This window comes from Xiphophorus hellerii, unplaced genomic scaffold, assembly GCF_003331165.1.
Source record: "Xiphophorus hellerii strain 12219 unplaced genomic scaffold, Xiphophorus_hellerii-4.1 PGA_scaffold_42__1_contigs__length_27664, whole genome shotgun sequence".
NCBI classification, from domain to species: domain Eukaryota; kingdom Metazoa; phylum Chordata; class Actinopteri; order Cyprinodontiformes; family Poeciliidae; genus Xiphophorus; species Xiphophorus hellerii.
In genome coordinates, this window is record NW_022587617.1 from 11,439 (window position 1) to 22,876 (window position 11,438).

Below are 11,438 nucleotides of genomic sequence, written 5' to 3' on the forward strand. Positions count from 1 at the left end.
TCCTTATGTAAATTATATTCCGGACCTTTTTAGACAAGAGACCTCCCACCGTCAGACTGCATCATAACTAAACCGCAGTTAACATATCAAGCAACTTGGGTAATCGATTGCAACCGCTGTCCCGCTTGTGCTTAAATACTCAACAGAAAATGGAGAACTCTGTGTTTATGTAAGGATTGACGGTACATGTAAATTCTGTTAGTGGTGTAATATTTACGCACGATTTGATTGTTTTGAACGACACATTTTCATGGACACTAGGACTCAAGTCTCAGTGAGTGTAATGCTCTTCACACACTGTAGCTGCTATTATTCTATTTCTTTTTATTTAATCGGCGAATGAACAAAACACTGCGTATGGTCCTTACTCTGTTTATAAAACATGTCATGGGGACACATGAAGATGAGTGGGGAGGAGCGATCTTGTACGGGTGACGTCACTCAGAAACGATTCTCTGTTAGCCTAAACATGCAGTACCCTTGCGGTGGCTCAGAAGTAACACACAACAGAGAAGGTTCTTGACGCTGTAGTCACAGGTTCGAGTTTAGGTCTCACCACCCAAGATGCATGTCTTCACCCTCCCTCATTACCATTTACTGGTCCTATCAGACCACGTTCAATGAACGGTCACTAGAGCTTCTATTTATCTTAGAAATGTTGACTAGAACAGGATTCCCGAGGTAGGGAGTCGAAAGATGAAAATCATTGTGATGTGACCCCTGAAAGATATGGACAGTGGCGCAAAAAGTGGGTATGCAGTGTATGCAACGCATAGGGGCGCAGCATCCACCTGAATAATGTGCAGTTGCGCCACTGGGTATGGAGAACCTTATGAGTAAAAAGAGAAAGCTTGAATGAATAACTATGAATAAATATATTAATATTTCCCAATAAATGATTAAATAATGAAAGCAATTATTTTGCTAAGCAACTGTGTTGCATTGTTTTAAAATGCTTATGATTGAGTCACCCTATAACTATTTACTAAATACAATATATAGATTTATAAGCAGAACATTTTGAGAACCCCTGCACTACAAGTCAATAGAAGAGAGTAATATATTTTAAGATGTATTTGTAGAAATCAATTATTGTAATGTAGTTCTATGCAACATTTTGCTGATTAACTTCAACAAACTTTGTAATTTGGGAAATTAGTACCATTGATTATTAATTACTGGTAAAGAATACAATTTTTCTATGGATTTTACCATTTCTATTATTTTTACAATCCTTTTTTTTATTGCTCATGACTGTCAAAAATTCATGATATATATGTGTATTGACTTACGGTAGTTCCATGTAATTTCTACGGTAATGCAATGTTTTTGGATACGACGGTCAAAAACTGTTGGTCTTTTACCATTTCTTACCATAAATTTACTGCCTTTCTTTGCAGTTTCGACTTACGGTAGTTCCATGTAATTTCTACGGTAATGCAATGTTTTTGGGTACGACGGTCAAACACTGTTGGTCTTTTACCATTTCTTACCGTAAATTTACTGACTTTCTTTGCAGTTTCGACTTACGGTAGTTCCATGTAATTTCTACGGTAATGCAATGTTTTTGGATACGACGGTCAAAAACTGTTGGTTTTTTACAGTTTTTTACCGTAAATTTACTGACTTTTTTACAGTGTACGGACTGACCGGGTTGCAGCTGCACGGTGTGGTCAGGTCCTTTTTATCTGAGACAAAAAAAACCTTCCAGTCCAAGTAAATCAGCCTGTAGCGATCTGTAACACATCATCACTTTATTTATGCTCTCCTTTGAATGATATCTTTTAAATATAGTTACAGCATCTATCTATTGCAACGTAACTGTAGAGTCTCCACAGTTTGTTAGGATGAAATGCTTGACGGTGAAAGTGGTAACTTTTAGTTTGAAATTTAAAAGATAATAGAGATAAACTAAACAGCCGATTTTCAATTGATCGGCTCTGATCTACCATTGATATATACAATATTAGCACATAAACAACATGAACTCTGTTGCACTTTCCGATTTTCATGGAAATTAGATAAAGGTTCTTAACACTGCTGGGTGAAAATAGAGCTATTTCTGTTATTTAATTTTGTTTTGGCGGTTGCAGTTGTGCTCAGTTTCTTTAAAAATGTTTCTTTTCCAACACCACAATGTCACCGCTGGCTCTGAACATTTTCATCTGTCACTAAAGTCAAGATCAATTGTGGACATAAATTAACTGCAAGTTCAGCAAACATATTATTGGTAATCAGAGTTTAAATAGACAGGATTCAAGGTAGCCTAGCAAATATTGCATGCAATCCTTTGAGATTGCAAAAAACAATATTGCGATGAAGACTGGGGATCTGTAGGTTGTACAGTAAAAAACAACATGATTTTAGTTATTTTGCAAAGTCCTGAGGCAAATATGGACTGATGCCATGGGAGTGATTATTATTTATTGAAACTGCATAATTATAATAAATTATAACAAAAAAATTAAATAATAATAAAAAAACAAAAAAATAATCTCATAATTATTTAGATAGAAAATTCCATACTGAATATTCAACGGTAAATGAAATAATGCCTTTCTATATTGGCTGTATGAACATTGCTCTGCTCAAAGTGTGAATGTACTGCAGTTAGCTTTCTAAAATATGGCTAGCACTAGCTTAACGCATTAGCTATTATCAGGTAAAAGGCTAACGTTAGCTTTGGTAAAAATTGTTTTGTGTTTTAAAGTTATTAACAAAACCCTTTGATATTAAAATAATTAGAAAGCCTAACATTTGGTTTAATGAAATAACAAAAATTGTTTGAATAATTAGATGCCTTGACATGTAAAATGTCAAGGCATTTTAGGTTAATGTTCTTGAATTTTTAGCTACATTTCAAAAACTACACTTTAAGAATAATAAAAAAAATTTAAAAAGCTGCTGTACATATTTTTCTGTTATGTTTTAGTCATTGGAACACAATAAATATGTGAAAACTGAAAATTGGTGTTCGACCGAGGAAGGAAGGATTAGTGTAATTCTCAGTAGCTCCAAGGTTTGAATGTTGTTACAGACTTTTCCCATCATACTCTTTGTTACAGTGGATCATATTTTAATATTGGAACAACGTTCCCATTATTCCTGCTGCAGACAGAGGAAGCCCTAATTTCTGCTGTCACAGTTTTATATTTGTGCTTCAGCTTAGGCTACATCTGTCAACACCACACTTTGCTGCTGAATAAAACATCCAGTACTACAGTTACACCTTTGTTCTGACAAAGAATAAAAAGCAAAACGATGTTTCCCTGCACATTACTGTATTTGATTACTGCCAGTGACAGATTATTTTGGATTGAAGTAATATCTCATGCAGTGGAAGAGAAGATTTAAAGTGCTGGAACTTGTTGGGAGATGTTAAACACCAAGCTTGCAGATTAGATCTTTTAATCAGCAGTGGCCGGCTGCATAATTATCACTATGGAGGAGGGACAGTGCACACATCAACGTCTTTGTCAGCTTTCTGAAAACAAAAGTAGACAGCGATGTGACCCTATCATTTCCTTTTTTTTATCCAAACGTTTATAGTCATCCCTGATCCTCCTCTCAATTCTTTGCATCTCAGAGGAAGCCAGCCCAACATCAGCCATGTTTTATTGACACGTTTTCCATCTGAAAAATATCTTAACGCATTATTGTACAAATTGCTCAATCAATTTGGTGAACTTTTTTCTCATTGATATAGTCTCAGAGTAAATGGATAGTTAATCCTCTGGACGTGATTGTAAGGCTGACATTCTCTATATGTTCCAGCCTTGTTGTGATGGACCGAGCAGTCAAAGGAGAGCCAGGCACAAGTTTAAATTCAAAAATAATTGTTTTTTATTTAACCCAAAACAAAAACTTGGGAAAATAATGAAAAATGATAAGGTTGGGCCCATAAAAGAGGTCAAAGTAACAATTCAACTCATACTGACTCAAACAAACAGGCCTACCTAAATGAGACAAAGGGGAAACTTAAATACTGGCTGATCAGGCCACATAGAAGACACAAAGGGACGAACACACAAAAACCTAACTGAAGTCAACATAGGAAAATCCCATTCCCCCCCCTCTTGATGATGAGTAGTGGTATTAACCAATTTGCAGTCTCGGTAGGCTTGCTCCACCCCTTCTCCTCCTCTCTGTTCCCTGAAGGACTGGAGCAGCCGACACTGAGGTAAATCAAAACAAACAAAGGTTAAATCAAGCAAAACATAACAGTGTAAACTAAAAAGTGTGCATTTATTCTAGAACACAGTGTTATGATGTGTTACATTCTAAACAAAAAACAGTTATTCTGCAAATGAAATCCTAGATTTAAGAAACAATATAGAAGTATGGTGAGATTGTCTAAAATATTATGTGTAGTGTTACCACATTTAAATGCAGCCATCACACTTGTATTCTCAGCTCTGGCAAATCTGAACACTGGAAGTACCAGAGAAAGGTCATTTAACATTTCTACCTTTGGAGCCAGAGATGGGTCGACTGACCCATTGATGGGTCGACAGAGATGGGTCGACTGACCTGAAGGATTTTAGCTAGCAGGCGCTTTTGTTCTGTAAATAAGGCCATTACCTTATAATTACCCTGGTAATGGCCTCAACGCATCTCACAGTTGCACAATTGTTCCTTAGACTTAGACTTAGACTGACTTTATTGTCATTTTGCATGCACAGGGTGTATACAGAACGAAATTTCGTTGCATACGGCTCAGGACAATGTTTGAGGTTCCAATGTGTTGTTGCGCAACACCCCCCCCTTCTGTCTCTACTCTCTCACTCTCGTACTCCTCTTCTGAGAGGGGAGATGTGCTACCAGCTCTCCTTCTAACGGGTTAATTGAGTTTTCTAAATCTGCTGGGATTACCCTGTCCAGAACTGAAGTAAACTCTGTTTAAGCTGGTTTCGAGAAACGATTCACCTGATTTTTGACGGCCTACATCCAGGTGTCCCACCCTTCTTCCCCCTGTGAATTAGCCAGACTGAGCAGCCTACAGCCAACTAGTTTCACAGAGCACACCTGTTAACGGTCGCTCGTTCTCTATTTTACAACTTGCATTTGTTATTGAACCAGGTAGGTTTTAGTGACTCGGGCGAGTCCCAAGGATGATGTTTTACATTTGGGCTACCAGCAACTTAAAAACATTTTAAACTTTTTCCTCTCCAGAATCAACATCACAGCTATTTTACAACCATCAAAGAACTTTAAGGTGACTCATTAACTGAATGTCCACAACATCTTTTAGATTTTCTTTATGCTAAATATTTTATTAGTAAGGCAGTTTTGCAAGGGTCAGTACAGCTTAATTCAGTAGCAGAAATAATCAAATAAGTAAAATCAATCATCTAGTCTATCTTTCCCTACTGCTGACACTGAGAACTAAAAAAGGGAACCTTTGAGAGAGACGGACGGAGTTTGACGTTTCGAACCCCAGACCTGGCCTGATGATGAAGAAGGTGTTGCAGCAGGAGGAAGATGTTGATCGGCGAAGGCAGGGATCTCTGTAGGTCTGATGAGCTTCTTCTCCGCATGGATGGTGAGGTCACACAGGACTTGCAGGAAGGAAGGCACCAGTTCTTCTTCTTTGCCTTTGTTCTTTGTCTTTGCCTTGGTCTTTGTCTTTATCTTCATCTTTGTCTTTGGGGTCTGAACCCAGCCGATGAGAGAAGTGCGATTTGAAGTCACAGGTTGTGGGCCTGACGGGTTGGTCCCCATGCGCAGGACAGTCTTCGGCTCTGTGGCCCCGGCTCTTCTTCAGCTGCAGAGTTCTTTGTCCATCTCGATCTTGGCTCGAAGCTGCCCGGAGGATCCAATTAAAGGTTCCTCTTTGCACCCACCTTTTATAGGGTTTATCCACCCATTTGGTGCGTTTGCTGTCTGCTTAGACAGATGATCTCATATCCATCACTGTCTTACAGACATTTCCTGATGTCTGTGCTAATGTCTCAGGGTTGCTCAACCTCCTGTGTCCATTGCCTGCACGACATTTTCTCTGAAACGTTTACGTTGTTCAATCTGTTTCTAAATAAAGCGTTGGTCATCTCTGCTCTCCTGTTAGTTCCCCTTTTTCCCTTAATCTTTCACCTTTCACCTACCATCTACCTCCAACATATCAGTGATGTTTAATTGCAGTTACACCTTTTACACCATGTCAAGTTCAATGTCAAAATCACATTTATATCACATTTATTTTCTTTAGCTTCTCTGATTTAGCATTTCATTTATGATTTTATAACCATAACTTATTAATTATACTTATTATAATCTTAATGTGAGTTATTACAGATGTTTTTCTGAAAAGAAACCAAGAATAATCCCATGATTCTAATTATTTGATACCAAAGTTACAGTTACTTGTTTTTCTTGTAAGTGTTCCCACAAATGTACGTGTAAATATTATTACAAGTAAACCAATATTAATATAAGTATTTTACTTTGAATCTTATCAAATTACTCAAAATGTTTAGATTTCATTCTTTAAAACTTTCATGCTTTAAAATAAGGAATAGTCTCAGCTATTTTTATATATCTGCAGGCTCGGAAACTTACTCCTCTTTTTCCAGGAAACCTGCTTTTCCTGTTTCATGACTCTCTCTGTCTGACTATGATTTCTTATGATCTAGATAGAAAAAGTAGAATTAAAGCAAAGTTTGCAGGAGACAAAACAACACACACAACCAGATTATTTTATGACACTTAAGTCTACGGTTGGGCCTAGATGTCACTGAGTGATTCATTTTAAAGATAACTTTATTTATTATTACTGTTAAACTAAAATCTCCAGCATGGGGAAGTGGGATGAGCTCGGATTTTCTTGACAAATGTCGTGAGGTTACTCCAGAGTAAAATAAAATACAGTAAAAATATGAATATAAATCTAAATATAAAATATAAAGTGCAGGACTGACAGTAAAATAGAAGTTATTTAGCTCTGTACATGTGCAAGGTATAAAGTGGAGACCAGTTTTTGAGTGCAGTCCAGTTAAGAGTTCAGCAGTCTGATGGCAAGTGGGAAAAAGCTGTTTCGGAACCTGGTGGACCTGCACCGGATGCTGCGGAACCTCTTTCCAGAGGGCAGCAGGGAGAACAGTCCATGGTGGGGGTGTGAGGGGTCACTGATGATGTTTCGGCCTCGGGACACGCATCCTGCATCGATGGTTGACCTGACACTTCGCCCTTTTGCCTGAGCTGGGTGTGGAAGGTTGTTGCCGAAGCAGTTTCTCCTTGTGTGCCTTCTTCTCACTCACATGAGAGTTACCGAACTCTTTTGCAAGCTCAACCAGGAAGTCCACCCGTCTCCTGCACCCCAATGCATGCCTGATAAAGCACATGTGCATTCAGTGCTGCCATGTCAATCATGTTTGCCAGGTTTGCTGACCAGCTGTCACATAGTGATGGAACCTTGGTCACCCCCCGCAAGATAATGACTGAAATAAATGCCATTAGTTCTTGTGAACTAAATAGGTGAAGCAGTCACCTATTTATCCTCCACAGCACAAAAGGCTGCATGCAAATTTGCATGTGCAAAGTCTCCCAGATCTCTTTGCTTACACTTTTTGCATGTTTTTTTGAGGTGGATCAACACAATTAATTTGGTTAGTTTATTTCTAAACTGTCATTTTAAACCCACTTAGCTTTATTTAAAAGAAAAACATTACTAATTTCTTTTAGAAAAACCTTTGCATATTTCTTGAAACAGATTGTAGTTTTGCAAACTCTATGTACATTTGGCAAAATGACCTGGATAATGCAGCACAACATCATGGATCAGCTGCAAAAGGTCACATCTCTCCAAAAACACTTCATGTATGCTTCAAAACTAAACTGAAGAGCATTACCTACAGAAGATCTGATGTCCTGTAGGTATCATAGATACCATCATAGATCGCACCCACCCCCAACATGGACTATTCACACTCCTACCTTCTGGCCTGACGGTCAATGGCCACATTTACAATTGAAGAAGGGATGCTAATTTGAGCCATCAGAGTAGTCAGTTTGGACTCAGGGTCTTTTGACCCTGTTTCGGGACGTCAGGGGAGAGGTCGAAAACCCTGGTACTCCCATGGCGAGATTATCTGTACACTCCATCTTTAAATCCGACTAAACTCTTCCTTTGAAAGTGACTGTCATAGAATGATCTGTAAAGTTGTAAAACTGTTCTCAACACCACATTTCTTCTAAGGATTTTATCACTTTTTAAACACTATCCTAAAAACACTGTCAGCTGCAATAACCCGGAGGTCACAGTCAATGTAAATTCCTGGCTGGGAGGCTGCGCTGCCTCCACCATCGTCGTCGTAGGTCATCTGTCATGTTGGCAAGGACAGAAAATCAAAGCAGATCTGCTTTCATCTGTACATAATTTTAGGTTTGAACTGGTCTCGATAAATAACAAGTCAGTCGCTCTCAGCATCAGTGGTTTATTCAGTGACAGTTTGAGAATGTCAAACTTCACATTCCCAATGTCAAGTTTGGGACACCAGCTCAAAGGTGCACCACTGAGCTGCACCATTCCAGCTCAGTGGTGCAGTCAAAGTACAGCAGCAACCTCTGAAATTTGAGCAAATGTAGAGAGAATGTAGTCCTCTGAAGATCACATATCCCATTGTTAAGCAAGATGATTTCTAAATGTCTGCAATTATTTTTATTTATTTGGAATTAAAAGTCAGTGTCAGAATTAAAGACTTTCTTTAAATCTCTCTGTTTGGGGTTTTATAATGGAAGTATGTTTCAATCTTAGACTCTGTGCTTCTCTAAAGAAATTAAAAAAAAACCTAAATTTTGAAAATAATTTTCATTTCTTGCTGTAAAAACTTCTCCACTAAATAGTGTTGTCGTTGTCATGACCTGGTAGTGTTTAGTTATAGTCAGTTCACTGATGGGAAAATTATTAGACTTTTGAATATCTGGACAGCTAGTCATTTTTTCAGTGCATGTCTATAAAGGAATAATTTTTTTTACTAAACACAGCAGAGCACATGCTAACAGAACAATAATTTGAGAGTAAAACAGTGAATTTGTTCCCTCTTCAGTTTGCTGTGTGTATGTCTGAGCTCAGCTTGGTTTGAATTGTCTGTTTTACATACACCTTTTTTTACAGTGTATGCTTTACATACATTGTAAAATCATAATTACAGTGTGACAGTGATTTGTTTGAATAATCCAATTTATCCTGCAACAATCTGTGCCGTTGCCGGGCTGCGCTACATGAGCTGTCGAAGGAAATGACAGATGGCATTTCAAGAAATATGTCACCAGGTTGTGTTGCTACATTCTGAAAGTGAATCACTCCAGCTTTACAATCGGCTTTCACTGATGACAGACTCACACAATCCCACTGTTTTCCACAAACCAGACAGATTTTATCTTTAAAAAAGTAACTTTGATCGGATTACTGTTTACTCCTTGAAACGTAACTTAGTTACATTAAAAGTAACTTTTTTAGTTACTCTCATCTAGGGCTGGGGGATAGGAGGAAAATCAAATATCCTGATATATTTTTGCTATCACGATATAAGATATATATCACGATATTCTTAAATGAGCTCCAATGTTATTTTAAACTAGACTCCTTGCAGCATGTCACCCACGCAAGTTCCTGCCGCCATTTCCCTGCTAGACTTAAATGTAAGCTCATATAAAAGGGATGCAGTGTTTTGCTATGAACTGTCTACACTAAGACTAGGTAACAAGGTCAGAAATAAGTTTTAACTAAAAAAAAACAATAGCGAGGGAGAGGGAAGAAGGTCAGTTGTGCTTGACTTTGACAAACTTATCAAATAGATGTGCTGTGGAATAAGATGTGTTTTGGTTCAGCTTATAAATAAAAATGGCGACCAACACAAAAACTGACAGATCATCAGTAAAGCAGGTGTTTAAATTAGAAAATTTAAACAACCACCGTTGTGTTAGCGTGGCTAATAGCAGCGGTCACTAATCAACTACAGCAATCACTTATTAATAATCGCAAAATACATAACAAGCCTAAAAATATAAAACTGTAAAGAACTGAATGTTCTGCTCTATGTGGGGTTAATGTTTGAGTGTTATTGGTGCTGAATCCTGATACATAAAGTTGCATTGTTGCCAGTTGCTATGGCAGCGAGTCTTTGTCTTTGTCTTTGTAAAGCCGACAGAGAGCGAGAAAAAAAATGAACGAGTAGTTTTGAGGTGTTGTTCCCTTTGCATAGCACTAAATGAATCCTACCTACGTCTCCAGGTTTCACTTTACCAGACTAGTTCTACCACGGCAGCGCGGCTATGAACGACATGTAAAAGAATACTCTCATAGGTGGTGAAATAAATTTGTGGTACAATCTTTTGTGGCAATAGTTTTATAAACATGTTTCGCAAATTACCTCATTTTGTTCGACATCCTCCATATAAAATCTGAACCATTGCCAAATTATTGACCAACGCCGTTTCTCTTCATAAGTAGACTAGTTCATCTGATTCCTCTTCAGTTACCGTCTCATTCACGGCTCGCCTCAAACTCTCGCTGTCACCATGTTGTTTGTTTTCTCTGCCCAGCGTGATTGGTAGAAAATTTTAAGGTTATGAGGGGGAGGGACTAGTGATGCATTCGTAGGGTGTCGGTGAACCATACTCACAGTGAATTTGACACCAAAAGTTTATTATTTGAACGACAATTTATACTCGATGATTGCGATATAGCCATTTAACTATCGTAAATTGAAAATATCGCGATACATTGAGTATACTCGATACATTGAGTATACTCGATACATTGCCCAGCCCTACTTTCAGCAGCTGCTAACAACAATGCTCCACCACCTGTGAAAATTACATTGATCTTTGCCAATATTTAATTACAAGTTATTTTATAATGCTAATATCAACAATGTGTCTCCACTTATATGGTTGAACTGAAGGGGAGATTGTTTAATCTTTAGTAATTTGTGTGTGTTTTTGTGTGTTCCAGTATTGTCTGGAAAACTATAAATAGGTTTTTGGCCCCCTTCCCCCGCCCCAGCGTCCCAGTTGTGCGTTACAGCCCTGCGTTTGGTGTCAGAGCGGTGCTCACAGCGCTCCTCCTGCTGCTCTACAATTCAGATATCCCGTTGCACAGATTTGTGACACTTAATATTATGGTGTTTAGTTGCACAACTTTACGGACACATTCATTCGTAGCTGTTTTCACGTTTATTGCGCTGTTCATATTAGTCTTGTTGTTTGCAATTTTCTGGAGCGCAACGCGAAGCTCGATGTAATTCAGAGGTAATATACAGTATTAACTTGACATTAACAAAGACACAGTGGGACGGATCATCTGGAAAATGATGGACAGGGAGAGTCTGACTAAAACTAACTGGATGTCAGACCAGGGGTGCAACTACATACTTTCTGAGGTGTATGCAAACATGTCATGCCCCCCTCCCCCTTCTCCTCTATGACATAAACTTGTACAA